We start from the raw sequence: 16,157 nt of genomic DNA on the forward strand, positions 1-16,157 counted from the left end.
CAGGAATCACAGCTCACCCGGGGGTGAACACCTCTCCGCAGGTGTTCTGGGTACACTGGGCACAGGGGGCTGCCAGGTGCTGACGGCGAGGGCACACGCCTGAGAAATCACAGGGCTCAGAGGATTTGCTACTCGTGTTTTCTGAGAAAACTCAAACCCTTCTTTTCTCGGAGAGGCATGCTCAGAGCAAAAGTTTGTGTTTGCCTCCTGGAGTTTTCCAGGCAACTTTCTCCTTCCCTTCTGTGGGCTTTCCAGGGGGAGGACAGAGCTACGGGCTAAGTCCTCCCTTCGGTAAAACACTGCCATTTTTCTGACTTTGCTAGCTTCAGTCGAGGACGGACAGAGAAAAGACTGAAGAAATTTGTTTAAGAGTTTCTATACTTTGTAAAAAGCCTCTCTCTCTCGAGCCATCCCTGTCCTGTTGGCACAGCCAACTGGCTTCAATCAAGCCCTCACGCTGAGCTGAATCCATGCCTCCGGAGTAATTGGCAGAGGGACATTTCTTTAGGAGGTGCTGGTTTCACAGGCTAGCAGCGAGACGGATCAGCTGCAAGCAGCAGGAAAGACCGGGCCGAGCCTTTAAAAAATAGATTACTAGATGACAGTGACAGAAAATAGGTCGAAGAGTTAGGACGAGAGGGTGAAGTAGAGGAGCGAAGGCAGGCTCATGCATCCTTGCTGCCGGTGCCACTGCCGGGGGCTCAGGGTGCTATGGCACCCGTCAGCTGTACCAGACCTTCATTTCTCCAGCAGACCCTAATGCGGTGACTCTCAGCCCTTTCCACCCCATGACCCCTCGTTGCAACATGAAAACAAGCCATTTCAGGACCTCCCTCCTATCTATCCAAAAAAAAAAGCGGCGATAAAAAAAGTTCGTGTCCCGTCCTGGGTTGTGACCTCCCCAGCTGCATGCATCAGAGGAGGAGCCGGGCCTCCACGTGCCCTTGCTCACCGCTCTTGGTGCCTCAGTGAGGCAAGCGAGAAGGCCGTCAGGAGGGTTTTTACCCTAATAAACGAGGCTGAGAAAACAAGTATGCTTACAGCCCCCTGAGCCGCTCAGCTGGACAGCCGCTGAAGGGTGCGGAAGAGGAGCAGGCACCTTGCCACGAAGGTTTGCTACCGGCGCCTTGGTGCGGTGAGCCGGGCGCTTCGTGCTCTCCCAGCCTGCATCGTGCCATCATTGGGGTGCAACGAGCAGCACCCGCCGTGGCAGCCCGGCCAAAAGCCTCCTACAGTTCTAGAGTAGACCGTTGCCTCTCAAGTGCCCATCGGGGTGGTCAAACCCTGCTGCACCGGTGTTGAGGGGAGCCACCGCCGGTCACCCCCCTGGCGACGCTGTTGCGCCCCAAGACCCGTGCCTCAGCACCACAGCGAACAAACCGTCGGTGCTGCTGCGCTTCGGCGGGCAGCTCGTGTCCTTTCGGGCACAGGAACGAACTTTTTTTTCAGCCAGCACCTTGAATAAATATTCAGCGCTGGGTACAAAGGGATCTATTTACTGAGAAATTACTCAGTATGTCTGAAACGTAAATAACTCCATCCATCCCCTTCCCAGATCTGTCACCCGTATAAGCAGCGAGTGATCAGCCCAGACGACCTTTTGAAAGCTATTATTTTTCCTCCTACGGACAGAGTCTGGTCCTAAAAGTCTGTAGTTAAGTAGCTCCTATAGCCACCTTAAAAAGGGATTTTAAAGATTTAAACTATCTTGTGCTTTAGATGACACAGGGCAATAACCACTTTGTGATTTAATCACAGACAATAATAATTTGGTTCAGTACATGATTCAGCTAATCCACAATTTGATAAACGTTCATCCTAAACTACAAACCCAAATGGCTTTCTGCAAATCCTGTTTGACACTTTAGTGTTAAGAATGTATTTGATAAGCAATCTGTGCTGTACAAGAATATAGGGAGGGAAATTAGGAATTGTTATGTATCTATATCCATCCATAACAGTAATTCAAGGAAAAGAAAAATAAACCTTGGCAATTACAGATAAATCTTTATGCAACAAGAAAACTCATAGGTCTGGCTGGGTCTATACTGGATTGATATACGCCACAGCTTCCACAGCTCATGGAAAAATATAGAAATCTGTTTCCCCCCCCTTGAAAGAAGGTTGGAACCATAACACAGACCCACCGTCTGCTTTAGCAGCGTCCTTGATGCATTTACTTTCATTTTAATTGGTTGAATGTTTCTGAGGGCTGCACCAGAATCTATCACCGTAATTCTGAATAATTGCGAGTTCTTCAAGACTGATCTCCAGGCCAGGCAGTTACAAATGTCTCAGCGTTTCAGTATCAGCATTCCCACTTGTGATATCCCTGCAAAAATTATGGCGAGGAATGATAATAACAACCCTCAAATTGTGAAGATTTTTCTCTGATGCTGTACGTGGCAGTTCTGATACTCAGCTTGAAACTCCGTCAAGGACCCTGCTTCTCCAAGAACAAACACCCCTAAATTTTCTGCTTATTGAACACATCTAAGGGCGTGTTTTGGCACTTACCTCCAAGCGATGGGAACGATCGTGAAAATAATTTTTCACAATCGAGACCATAAGTTTGAACCAGGATCTTGCACTGTTGTTGTGGGCAAAACCGTATGCAAATGCTAAGTACACGAGCCAGCAGCGTGCCCGGACAGCCCCAACCTGGGCTGCGCCGGCGAGAGTGCAGCCGGCGCGCGGCGGGGAGCGAGCCCACTTCAGCCCCGAGCAACTTCACCCCAGAAGGTGGAAAGCAGAGACTGAGCTAGGCAGCCCCGTCACCAGTGCGCTGGGATGGCACCTTCCACCTGGGGACCCTGGGGGACCCGCGGGTGTGCACGGAGCGCAGCTGGCCGGGGACGCCCGGGAGTTGCCCGGCACAACTTTTGCGTGCTTGGAGGGCCCGAGCCTGGATTCCACCCCAGCACGAGTCCCCTTGGAGCCACGTTTGCTTCCCCTGCCTTCCCTTCCCCGCGGCGCACGGTCATTTCTCAGCTGTTGCTTTCGTCTGCTGTTTCAATCGCTCTCTGCCACCTTATCTCTGTCATAACCCTGAGAATTGATATTCTCCTCTGCAAATCTTGAAGAATCCCAACACTTCCATATGAGGCTGGGGTTTGGTGCTTAATATTTGTGCCCTTAAAATAGATGTAATTATAGATTCGTGCAAAACACAAGCTTATTTTTTCCACGTTCCTATGTTTTTATGTTGTTAGTGGTTACGGGACATGCTTTAGGAAAAACACTTCAGATTATTCATTTACAATAATGAAATTATTTCTGATATAATCCCTGGATCTTGTGCATAACGAAACAACATCTGGTAGAGAGATTAGAAAATAAATGTTCTTGGCTTAATTTTTTTTTCTTTTGTTAAACAGATGTTGTTGATACAAAACACAGAACTGTAAATCATAGGCTGCATGTGGACACAGACTGTCACTACCGAGCAGAAATTTACTGTGGCTAGATAGAGATTTGAAACAGCAATGAATCACCGGCTTAGTAACTTTATTCACGTGGGTATGGTTTCAATATTCTGACATTAAGTGCACATGTCCTTAAAAAAAAAGAAACCTTTTTAATGGCAGCATGGGAGGCTCTGGTTCAGCTCCAGCCGCCTCGGTGGGGAGGAGCACAGCGCAATGCAATGGCAGCCTCGGCGCGGAGGCACCTGGCGGTTCTCAGCCTCCTCCTTTGCTGGGGTGCTGCTGTCAAATCCCACGGGCAGGCTGGGCTCCCCCGGCGCCGAGCGCGGCCCCTCTTAGTGCCGCACCGTGCAGGGCACCCCCGCCGCAGGAGAGGGGCTGAGCTGCTCCTGCAGCCCCGGCACCGCTAACCAAAGCGCCTGCGGCTCTAACTTCTTTCTCCCCCTTCCTTCCCGCGCTGCCCTGACATCGTTTCGGCAAATTCACCTATTCGTTAGCCAGAGTGGCTCGTGCCCAGATGAACAGCGACGATATTCCCGCTTCCCGCTGGCTGCGTTTCAAGTGAACAGAATTACGCCGCCTCTCCCGCCCCTCGCCGTTCCTGTCAAACTGCTTGCGCTAGCACGCTCAGGCCCCCCTTCTCCTATTCTTCTCTTAATATTGATTTTCTTTTGCAAAACACGCTAGCAAGTGCACTCCAGACACCAAACTCCAGACAAAAGCCAGCGGCACTAATCCCACCACGATGTAAACATATCCTACAGCATCATGCCACTGCCGGGGACAGAGATGTTGTCCACCCCTTACAGACATACTTCCCATTCCGCTGGTAAGGACACTGCAAATTTTGACCCGTTTTTTGTCAAGGTAAGTGCTGGTTTGATCCAGTGGATCAGGGTCTAACTCCACGGTTAAACTCCAAATCATGACCTCTACTTCATATCTTTTGTAGCACAGGATTCAGGTGCATTGCTTGTTGAAAATTACAGGTGGGGTTTTTTTTTCCCATTTAGCTTTAATTCTCTGGTCCTGTCACCTTGTATTTTGCAAGTACCGTCCATTTCCTAGCTTTAGCTGCAATTTGGTGTAACAGAATCTTTGGGAAATACAAAGACTCAGCTGGAGACTCGTTTTTCAGAGGCTCAGGACTTGACCTTGTTCTCAGCTTTACACAGGCAGAGCTCCGCTGATTGCAGCGCGATTGTTCTGGTTCAGGATGCTGCTGGAGTCGAGGCATTTTGAATCCTGATCTGAATGTTCCTGCTTTGGGCCCATTTTGACTCTGATGTATTTTGCGCATGGTGCGGTAGAAAAGGACAATTTAAAGCACAACACTTCCTTTTAAAATTAGTAAGAATTATTACCTATCACCAACGGGCTATGCAGAGTTGGTTTTTTTTAAAGCAACGATGTGATCATGCATATACCATAGGTGTGCATAAGTGCCCACGCTCGAGTATCAGTCAAGAGGAGAGGAGAAAGATCCAGGTTTCTCTTTGCAGCGTCTCTTGACAGAACAACGCCGAGCAATGGCCACCTTTCAGCCTTACGGGCCCGAACGCCACCGACCTGCTTTCGAATCGCTTGCTCTGCTCAAATGCTTGCTCCTGGGGTTTGTACCTTCCCCTGCGTGGCGACCACAGCCCCTTGCCTGCACAGACACCATGGCCAAGCAGAGGCTCCTTGGCAGGTCTGGCTGTGGCCGGCTGAGAGGCTGATCCCACGAGGTGCCACTTACCTACTGGGAAGCCCAGGGCACTTTTATTCCCTTTGGAAAATAGGTGGAAACCAGCAAAACCGGGCCCTGAAGGTGAAACGTCTATTTGTTCAGGTTTGTGTCTACTGTGTGCCGTTTCCAGAGGCTACAAGCACAGATCAATAAAAGAAAAAAACCACCACGGTACTTTGTGAGCCTTTATCTGCCTATACTACATTTTCATTTAGCGCTCTTGCTCGCACTGCAGGGAAAATATTGAAATGGATCCTCTGTACGAATCTGCTGCTTCTTTTTCTTTGTTTCTTCAGCCCAGCATTTAAATATGGTTTGCTCTGTTCAATTAAAACGCATTTTCTCTTGAGAACAAGCAGATGATAGGTTTCACAAACCTGGAGTTACAATTTTCCTTCAGCAGCACCCAGCCAAATGAACAACAGAGACAAAACATTTTAATCACATGTGTATAAAGTACACAGGGTTCATGAAATATGGTTTTAAAAGTTGCCCGTTTGTTTTGGAGACTCTTTAAAGCTCCTACTACCCCAAACTCACAGAAGTGTAATGTGATTCCTGATCTATTGAATTGTGTAGGATGGCTGTAGTGGGTTCCATTATATATAAATTGGATGCAGCTAATTTACAATCTCCGATATATACTTTTATCTCAAAATGCCCTGTGAGGCAATTGTGTAAAGTACTTTATCAGGGATTGTTGTTGGTAATATTGCAAGATTTCATGATGTAAAAAATACATCAATGTCATTTAAATTGAACAAAATGGTTGCCTTTTTTTTCCTGTAGAGCATTTTTAACCATCTTCTCAACAAATTTGTTCAATAAATACTGTATGAAACAAACATTTTGCACTTTGTCCCACAGATACAATTTGCCAACCTGATTGATTTCTTTCTCTACAACTAATCTGATTTCTTTAGGCTATATATCTTCTCTTTTATTAAGGATGATGCAATCTTAGCTTTTTATCATACACACATCCACCACACCAAAAAGAGGGAAGACTCCGTGAACTAGCCTTGCAACCAAATAGGACAACCTGACACAAATCTCATAAAGCTGATCCCAAAAGATAAATGGCACAACGAGACCAAAGTTACACAAATTCAGAAACTTATCCATGCAGAGTAATATGGGCCAGTGGATTTTTCTTCTCATGACAGATACAGAAAACAAGTAACTCCATCATACCTGTAACACCTTGTAAAACAAGCTCACACTAATTTTGCACCCAATTCCCCCAAATCTTGCTGTCTCTGAACTGTGAGAACGCAGCAGCAGAACTATGTTTTTTGTAGCCTTTCCCTGTTTTTTACTTCTTGCAGAATCTCACCACTAGGTTCCGAGTCCAATCAAAGTTAGGCTTATTTACTTTTAAATGGTATTCCTGGTAAGGCAGCAACCTCGAACTCATCTCCCTGTTCTTTTACTAATTGCCTTTATGTCTTTGGGCAAACCCGTAGTCCTTCCTTTCCTCAGCATCTGCAGTCACCCGCCTTGGCTGTGGACAATTTTGGAGTCTCTTTGCCATTCAAGAAGCCAGAAGCTTAGTAGCGCTGGAACACAAAGACCAGTAATTGTTTTCAAATGTTGCAATAATATTCTCAAACAGCACTGAAGTGTTTTGTGACTGTTGTTTCTCCCATCATGCAAAATCCAATTAATTCAGTTCACACGCTTTGGGATCTGATCATCACATCGTCCCTCTGGGGTGGAACTTCTTATCACTATCTGTGACCCCAGTTAAGGTCCAGTTTTCCCGAGGCAAAGCCATACACAGACAGACCCAGGAGAACCGAGGCTCTGCCACCGCCAGGATTTTAGGCGCACCGGTAGGTGCCTATCCAGTGCCCTCGGGAGCCTTTCCATCACTTGAAATCACAGAATAAAGGTCTGCCCACACACAGATCCATCTCAGGCCACATGCTTCTTTAACAAAGGGATAATAGATGGCTTTTGCAAGCTGCCTGGAAAGTTAACAGCTCTAGTCTCTGGCAGGTCAAGGCGGGAGTGGATTCCAGCAGGGAACCGCAGCCCGTGTCCTGCCAGCAGCACTGCTCGGCTTGAGGGCGCTCCAGCTGGAACACCTCCACTCCATGTTCGTGGGGATGTGCAAGTTTCAAGGAACACAGCCTCATGTCCAGACCCCGTCTAGAGTTTTTAAGGCCAGCAGCGAACAAACAAACAGGAACCCAACTTGGCTCATTAATTTTAATTTGCAAATTGAATGAATTGAAGTTGGAAGGAGGACAAGGAGGCTGTGACTACACTGTATTATCAAGGCAGAACCCATCTTTATAGCAAAATTAGTCTTTGAAGCTTGAATACCGGTCAACAGACAGGTGGCCAAATCTTCCAAACACAGAGGAAATCAAGCTAAGCTTACAACCGAGCCACAATATCAGAGGGTCCCAAAAGCCTCGTGCTGGGTAGTATCGAGTCACTGATTCCAGACCTTGGGGGGGTGGGGGTGGGAACCCCCAAATCTCAACAAACATACTTTTGCAGAGTGTTAGGCTCCACTCTGTAACTTGAAATTGCATCATAGCTTTTTATTCGGAAGCGATTTCAAAGGAAAGAGGAAAGACAGGGCTGTGTTGGCACTGGGACCTGCCCCTTTGGGAGTTAGCAAGAACATGAGGGGCTGAGCATGATGGAGGCAGCAGGGACAAGGGCACCGAGTCAGCTAGGGAGAAGAAGGTTATCAGCAGACCCTCGCTGCACCCAGCACATCTGCCTGTGCTGCAGCACCTGCCCTCGATAGCGATCTCCCTCCTGCTCCAGCTAATGGCATCATCTCTAAGGAGGCAGGATCAGATCCACGGCTCGTTGTTCAAGCAGCAACAGGATAATTAATTTTGCCTGTCTGGAAAGAACGTATATAAACTTAAAGCCACTAAACCCTCAAGCTTTTACAATGAGGTACGAAGTGAAACCCACCTTTGCCTTTATCTACCCATACCTCACACATCACCTAGCCAAGCAGGCCAACTAAAGTATTTATGGCGGACCAAAGAGCTTATTTCTGGAAGATGCAGGGCCCCTGAAGTAGAAAAGAAGCCGCTCAGCTCTCTTGCAGAATAGGAGCTTTGTGCAAAGATGCAAAGTCCTCACGTGATGCTAACTTTTCATGCTTTGAGCAACACACAAATGAGCAGGAAATCAGCTAATTAGGCACGTTACTGTAATTGCTTGTTTTATGAAGTGGAGAGGGAGGTGTTCAGCACTTCTGTAAGATAATAACGTAGAAGCAAAATTATACAGAGAAGCAAAAATAGCAATGGAATACCTACAGAACTTAACATTATTTCTGAACAACAGGAAAAGCAACAATAGAAAAATCATTCAATACCTAGCAGCAGGAAAAATGACGACTCAATATATTCTGTAAATGTAAAACTGGATAACACTCAGGTATTTGAGGGAACCTCCCCTCATATACCCAAGCAGTGGCTGAACCTCGGCAAAGCACAATTCCAGCTCTATTTTAGTGACTCTATGACCACTCGATAGCTCCGAGATCCTCTGTGAATTTGAGGCAGGCCTTGATGCAGAAAAAGGACTTTCTCTGCAACCTGGTGCACCTAAACCAAAGCCCTGAACTCCCCACAGGGCCTGCGCCCGTGTGGAAGGATGCAGAGAGCTGCATTCTCACTTGCTCTTCTATTTTAAGCACACAAAAAAAATGGGAGCAGTAAATCATCTATTTAGGCATATTTCTTTAATTGCTTATTTTATGAAAACCCAACTGCAGACAAAACCGACATTGTATTTCCTAGGAAATTAGCCTGTCAGAGAGACCTCAGATCTTATTTAGCAGCCGGCTTTTGTGCTCTTGGTATTACTGCCATGGTAAGTAATTACTTATAATGTGACATGCATCATATCAGTCTTTTAAAAGTAATTAAGAAAAAGTTGCATAGCTTAATGATATGTACATACATCTCATCCTTGCGAGTTGTGCTTTGATAACATCTGCTAGTTTTTGGAGGAAGGCCAGTTTTAAAAAGTAAAATAAATCAGTCCTAACAATGCGAGCATTATTAGCTTCCCAAAAGTTATAAACTCCATGCCCCACTCCAGCAGAGCATTTCTGTGCACAAGTCCTGTAAGCATTTTCGAGTCTGTGAACTGCCAGATCAGAAACTTCATGTTGAACTGGAATTTATGATCATGAAGAAGCCTTAAAAATACAGTTTCATTTATAGTGAGCCAGTTGAAGAACCGCAGCTGACCGTCCCCAGCAGATTTAGCTGTAGCAGTTGAGGGGGTCACCCCTATCAGCTCTGTGCCCTTTCTCCCCGCTGGGCAGCAGAATCAGCAGTGGGTCCTCTCCTCAACCAGAGCAGCTCAGACTGGCATGACTTCAATGGCCATCAATTTTCACATTAGTACTCTAGGCTGCGAACTGCAGAAGCTCAAGAGCGAACCAACACATCGCTTGTCCTCCCCTCCTCTGCTATTGTTGTGGTTAATTGCGACAGAAGGGTATGGTGGACATCTGGGGGAGGCAACTTCTTAAATTGGCTAGGGTGAATCACCAGAGTGCATGTGAAAAACACTCAGAGCGTCTTCCTGACAACCAAAGCGTCCCTTCTGCAGCACTCACGTTACTCTGGATTGACATTTCTCTGGTTTAGGTCATTCTCTCTACCTGTACTGTGTTTAGCAAACCTTGGATGTAATAAGGATATTTACAGATGAGATGAAAATTACCAGGGAAATCTTTTGCCTCCAACATTCAAAAAGACGATAGAGAACAGAATAGAAAAATCCTGGATGTCAGAACTTTTTTTCTTCTCCAAAGAAGTTATATTTTAAGAGCTGAGGTCAACAGCCCTCTTAGTACACATTATTACATTCTTTGACAAGAATCGACAGCAATAAAGAACAGCTTGTTCCACAAACCCCGCTCCTCCTCGCCCGCCTGCTGTCAGTGTGCTCTTCCCCTTCCCTGACGGCACTTTTTCACTGCCTTCACCTTGCCTGTCCATATTTCCTTTGGACCTGCCTCCTCCAGAGCCAGGGTTCCCGTGGTTTGCTCGGGGATGGCCACCGAATATACGTTGGACATCAGGATGGGGGTGCGCACCAGGGTTTGGCATCAGACTTGGCGTTTGCTAACTAACCCTGGGCCAACCTCTCACACCCCAAGGTGTGGAAGGACAGACAGGCAGGCAGGCGCTCGACCCACAGCTGTCGGGCTCCGCAGGCTCTGCTTGGCTCACGCTTTTGCTGTTTCGACAGTCAGCTACTTCTGCTGAGGTTGGCTAAAACGAAAAAAATCCCTTTGCAGGCCACACATTGGTGTGCCAGGGACTATACGCAAGCAACTCCGGCTCCAGGAGGGAGCTTGTCCCCTGTCCCTGCTGCTACGCTGCGGGGGGTCACAGCTACCTGGAGCGACCCTGGCCAGGACCTCACAGCATCACTGCTGAGACCTGAACCTGGGGAGCAGCTCCGCGCTGCCACAGCTCACATCACACCTCCGCTCCCAAGGTGGGGGCATGGCAAAACACGGAGCAGCGAGGCGGGAGAGAGAAGGATGCTGAGGGAAAAGGGCTTGCGCTGCCCTGCACACAGCATGGGCGAAATGACAGCTATTGTGAGGCTTCTCAGCGGTGCATTTGGTATTATTCCCAGCCCTGCTTTTGAATTTAATACCCACTTCTGGGTATCTAATAGAAAAAGAAGGCAAAACCATGAGGCTGGAGGTAGGAAGAAGAGTAGACAACAGCACCATCACGGGAGCACTAAATTCCGATTAATTTTCAAACTTCAGGATTAAAAAAACCCAAAAAACCTAGGATTTTTCAAAGTGGGGAATGCATTTTTCCTCACGACATGCAAATGGCCGTAATATTTGGTAAATACTGCTTTTATTTAATAATTTAAAAAAATAATGAAAAGAAGCAGACACCTACAAAATATTTAAAATGAAGTAATTAAAATCGTTTGTCACATTGGCAATGACAGGTCATTGCTGTGACACCAAAGTGCTTTTGAAAGAACCGAATAAGAAAATCACTGTTCAGAATTTCAGGCTGGTGCTGCTCAACCTGTCTCTTCTACTTTGTCCTTATAATGTTGATGGGAATTTTCCTTTTGATTTCAGTGGAGGCGTTGGGATCCTGAATAGCCTGAAGAGAGGCTTAGATTAGGGATTTGCCTTTCAGGAGGGATACATTTACAGATGAAACAAGACATAAAGGGATACTTTTACGATACTACCAGGCTATAAAAGGCTCATGGTCCCACCGACCGCAATGGCAGGAGAACAGAACCTTTAATTTCTCACCACAGATTGCCTTGCTTTAGGGAGACGGTCTAACACATGGCAGTATCCTGTACTCTTACAAACATAGGCTGGTTTTAGAGCAGTTTTCAGCTGACTGAGGAGTTACGTAATTGCACCAATTACATCCAATTACATAATTAGAGTAAATAAGTAATAATATAATTAGGTGCTGTAATTATGTAGTTACGACAGGTAGCACTAATGCTGATAAAATCCATTATGAAACTTGCTAAGAACTGTGGACAGGGCACGCGAGAACAAAACTTTTAGGGCTTCGTTTGCTGGAGTCTTTCATTCTTCCAACGGGCAAAATAATTAATTTAATTACTATGCCAATAGCCTTTTATTTTTGCAAATGAATGGAAGCACAAATCCGAGGCTAATTCATATCTCTCTGTTTTGCTGCAAAAAATTCAGTCACTAATCATCTGCATTTTTTGCCTCCATTTATCTGTCTGCAGCTACCAAAGCTGAGGTGAAATCTGCATGTACAAATTGCACCTCTGAAAAGAGAAGTCTAAAAATTTGGACGTTAACCTTCAATGTTCCAGTTATCGCATTAAACTGTCTCCTCTGACAAATGGACACAAGGAACATTCAAAGATTGCTGTATTGATGTAATACAAGTTATGTGCATCTCTCTGGGTTTGCTAGGGATGATATTTCTGGTCAAATGGGTCAGATAAGAAGTTTTTTTTTCTGCGGGAATGAAAATTCAATAGGGGAATCATTCACGCAGGTTCTCAGTGCAAATGCAAGGCATGTAGCCAGCTTTTCAAAGTTTCTGTCTTTTTTGGATATTGTAGAATACCTGTCTGACTTCATAAAAGAGGCCTGGATAACAAACAAATAATAAAACCTACTGCCCTGATTTAATATTCATTAATATTTCACCTGATAACTGATATAAGATAGTGTGCAAGAAGAATGGGCATCACTGGAAGATCTGAAGTGCTTTATTCCTACCAACATCTCCATAAAGTAACTGTCTGAAAAGCTAGAGGTGTATAAACTGTGTTGTTTTACAACACATTTTATCCTTGATGCTTTTTTCTAAAGAGGGAAAAAAAAATACCTTGCTTTATGAAAGCTGGCTAGCTACTGATTACTTCTGTCACTGCTCAGAGCACTATGCTAAGCACTGAAGCAAATACAGAGCTGTTGGGAAAAGCAAAATCACAGGGAACACAGGGATCTTTGCAGCCAATACCTGCAGTCCAGAGGAAGAAAGCAAAAGAAGTCCTCTGCCCCAGGGTCTCGAGGCCAGAGACATGCAAGGTAATGGGAATGCCTTGGAACAAGCCACCCCTGGAACAGCAACGCAAGTGAACTTGGAAACCTGCAAAAATATTGCCTTTGAGTGAGGAGTGTGTACAACATCACCTACAAGTTTCTTTCCCCCTCTTGAACTGGAAAACTGGGAAAGTGAAGTTAGATGCATAAATAATTCCCACCCCTTTGGGCACGCAGCCTTCCAAATAATATTCCAAAATAAGAAAACTGCAATATTCCTATTTTTACATAGTTGTGTTATCAGCAAGCCTTCAAATCAGATGCTTCACTGTGTGCTGGACACATGATATATTAAAAAAACTGAGTCATACTACAGACAGTCATATTTTGGGGTCCTGATGGGTCTGGTCAATGAAGAAAAGAGACTATCAGAAATTACAGGTGTTTTTCCCAGTGCTTAGTTAATACTGATAAGCACTCCAGTGCTACTTTTTGTAATGCTTTGCAAGACAGTAGTAGTACAAATAATTGGTTCCTAACCGCAGTTGTAGGGGTAGTGAGGTGATATTTGGAGCTAAACTCTACTTTCCATTGAAGAAGTTACTGCAGCATACGCCAAAATTTTGACCTAGGTGTATTTAAGGATGGATCTGAGCCCCAAAGACTGGATTTGGGTAGAAATTCTCTCTAAGTAATCCAGCTGTGAAAACACAGAATTTGGGTTTGATCCATTAAAGCTAGAGAACCAGCCATAAAAGGCATCCCTAATCATAATAAAAACTAGCAGAGCTAAGAGAGCTTTTCCAGGTATATGATTCATGGAGTTTTGTCAGCCATATTCTGTATCACCTGAAACATAAAAATCTCATTCCACCTTGTCCCTTTCAAAGAGGTCCTGAGACTGCCCTGTTCTTCCAACCACCCTATTTTTATGAATATTTGTCACATTCCCATACACCCCCAGTGAGCCTCGTTCAGCAATGAGCCAGTTCCACTGGCAAGTCCCAGTTCCCTTCTGAAAGGTTAATTTGAAGTCTGCCTCTCTCGTGCCAGATGCTAACCAGAACTCGGTCTCTTTCCAGGGGCTTGGTCACCTCTCTCAGCACCACACGAACATCCCAGCTCAGCTTTCGGTCCGTCACAAAGTCTGAACCAGCTTCTCTCTCTGTCTTCAGGACAAACCCCAGACCTCAGGCTTAATTTCTGCATGGAATGTAGTACATCGCACATGCTACATTCATTACCATCACGCTGTGCTTGAAACACACCAAACACGCACGCTGCATCAGCTCACAGGGCTGATGGCTGCAAAACTACCTCTGAGCATTTTCCTTTTGACTCTTCCTTCAGTCATAAGCAAAGCCGTATCTCTACATCTCTCCTTCCAGTTGAACACCATACTTCCTGACTGCTCCACTCTTCCAGTCAGATTATTTTCTTTCATTTCTTAATATTCCTTGTACCACGCGGTATACAGTAATCTCTCCGGCCCCAAGAGGAAGAGCCCTTTTTTGTTCACTTAAGCAACTTCAATTGCTTCTGCTACGCAGCACTAGTACTTCTGCAGCACACCTTCCCTAGATTTTGTACTGGGGAATTTAACCTACACAAAGATACAACTACTAATTCCACACCAGCACTTGTAGTTTGTTCAAGCATTTGTTTCTCTTTTTTTTTTTTTTTTTTTTCCCCCACTTCCCCATTCCCTCTTCCATTCCACGTAAGCTTTACACTTCTAGGTCCATATGTACCTCTTCCATCATCCAGAACAACCATTAACTTTATATATACCCACAGAAAAAAACAAGCCTTCTTTCAGAGGGCTTAATAATCCCAAAATCTGGATTACTACTAACCACTTAAACCACCTGCATCCTGCCACAGAAGAACAGGGGCTCTGAGAAATCAGTTCAGTGCCTGAGGTCACATGTGTTTTGGCGCTTTTCTGTTAATATTTTAGATATTCAAATAGGAGTTCCCACCATTAATGCAAACGTAAGATACATTAGCGAATTACATCAGAAAAGTCAAACCACTGGTGCCACAGGATGAATACACTTACTATGAATATTAATACATCCTTTGGAATGAAACATTAATACTTAACAAACATACTTGCAAAGTCTAAAATCATACAAACATTGCAGGGAGAAGAAGAGGAGTAGAGAAGGAACAGACAAATGAGACAAGCCCTAGCGTCTGGAGACGTTATTGATTCCATGAATTAAAGTGCATTTCGGAGATAAGCTAAAGTATTTTCATGTGGAAGAGGACAACTCGCCACTATGAATAATTTCTTGTAATGGAACAGAGGGTACAAGCATTTGTTTTAGTTTTTCTATCTCGCCCATCATACTGTAGAAGTGTAGATCCATTACTGCCTAACAATATAAATGCCCTGATCCAGGCAATGAGATCGATGGCACAAAATTTCCATGGACACAGCCTGTCCCTCTGTACCTGAGCACTGAATTCCCATCACCTGCCACACCACCATCCCACGTAGGGGTAACAGCATTTACAAAAGCCCCGTTTCATTGCAGCATTCAAGCATGCACTCCTGTCTAAACACGAGCCCTTCCACTCGTGCGAGTTCTTCAAGGTAAGCGCTGCGTAAGCCTGCGCGGTGGGCGGGAGCCGTCTACTCTAACTTCAGCCATCTCCTAATTAGGCAGCTTGTCTAAACTAATCATTTAGGCTCTCAGTGGAAAAGCAACGCCAGGGTGAGTCACCTCAGCTATCATAGACACCTGTCTTAAGGCAGGATAAATAACCCAGCTTTTGGCACTGACAGGCCAGGGAGCTGGGATCGATATAAACCAGGTGCCTGACTTGAAGACAAGCTGAAGTTAAAGGAGAAGAATTTTCCCCTTGGCTAAACTGAGGACTAAAAAGGGCGCCCAGCAATTCACTAGTGAGTTTGGGTGGCATGTATAATCAAAGGCTCGATGCAGGATAACGGAGCAGATACTCTCAGTAAGAAATGCGGCTCCAGAAATGCATAAACAGCAAAGTCTGATGTGCGTTTGGTTACACCCTCCTCTGGGATTCAGACACATGCCAGCTCTGCAACCACAGACCCTGGCACAGGTCCTGCGCAGTGCAACACCTGCCAGGAAGTCCATGGGAAGAAAATGCTGCACCAGAATATCCCAACAGGTAGGAAGAATTCCTCCAAAATGAAGCCCCAAAGCCAGGCAGCCTTGATAATCCATCCCTCTCTCTCACCAGAATGAACCCTCTTTGGTAGCAGGCTGGAAATGAAATGTAATCGAACATCTCTCTGCCCCAGTGTCATCAAATTTCTCTCTCTGAATCAAAGTCATACTCTCACTCGACTTCACAAGGCAGTTTCTGTAGCTCTTCAAATCCCTGCAGCAGCTCTCCTTGGTCTTTTCAATAGCTTGTTCAGAGCAGTGGCAGGAGAAAAGCACCAGCCCTCCACACAGACCCTGCATTTCACTGTTCA

General features: G+C 45.5%; 1 protein-coding gene across 1 annotated transcript in view; it reads right to left on the reverse strand.

The window, feature by feature from the left end:
* Window positions 1–16,157, reverse strand: part of ITPR2 (inositol 1,4,5-trisphosphate receptor type 2) — a 240,872-nt gene that overhangs the window by 7,155 nt on the left and 217,560 nt on the right. The window lies entirely within an intron of this gene.

Source organism: Egretta garzetta, unplaced genomic scaffold (genome assembly GCF_000687185.1).
Source record: "Egretta garzetta isolate BGI_Z169 unplaced genomic scaffold, ASM68718v1 scaffold81, whole genome shotgun sequence".
NCBI lineage: Eukaryota > Metazoa > Chordata > Aves > Pelecaniformes > Ardeidae > Egretta > Egretta garzetta.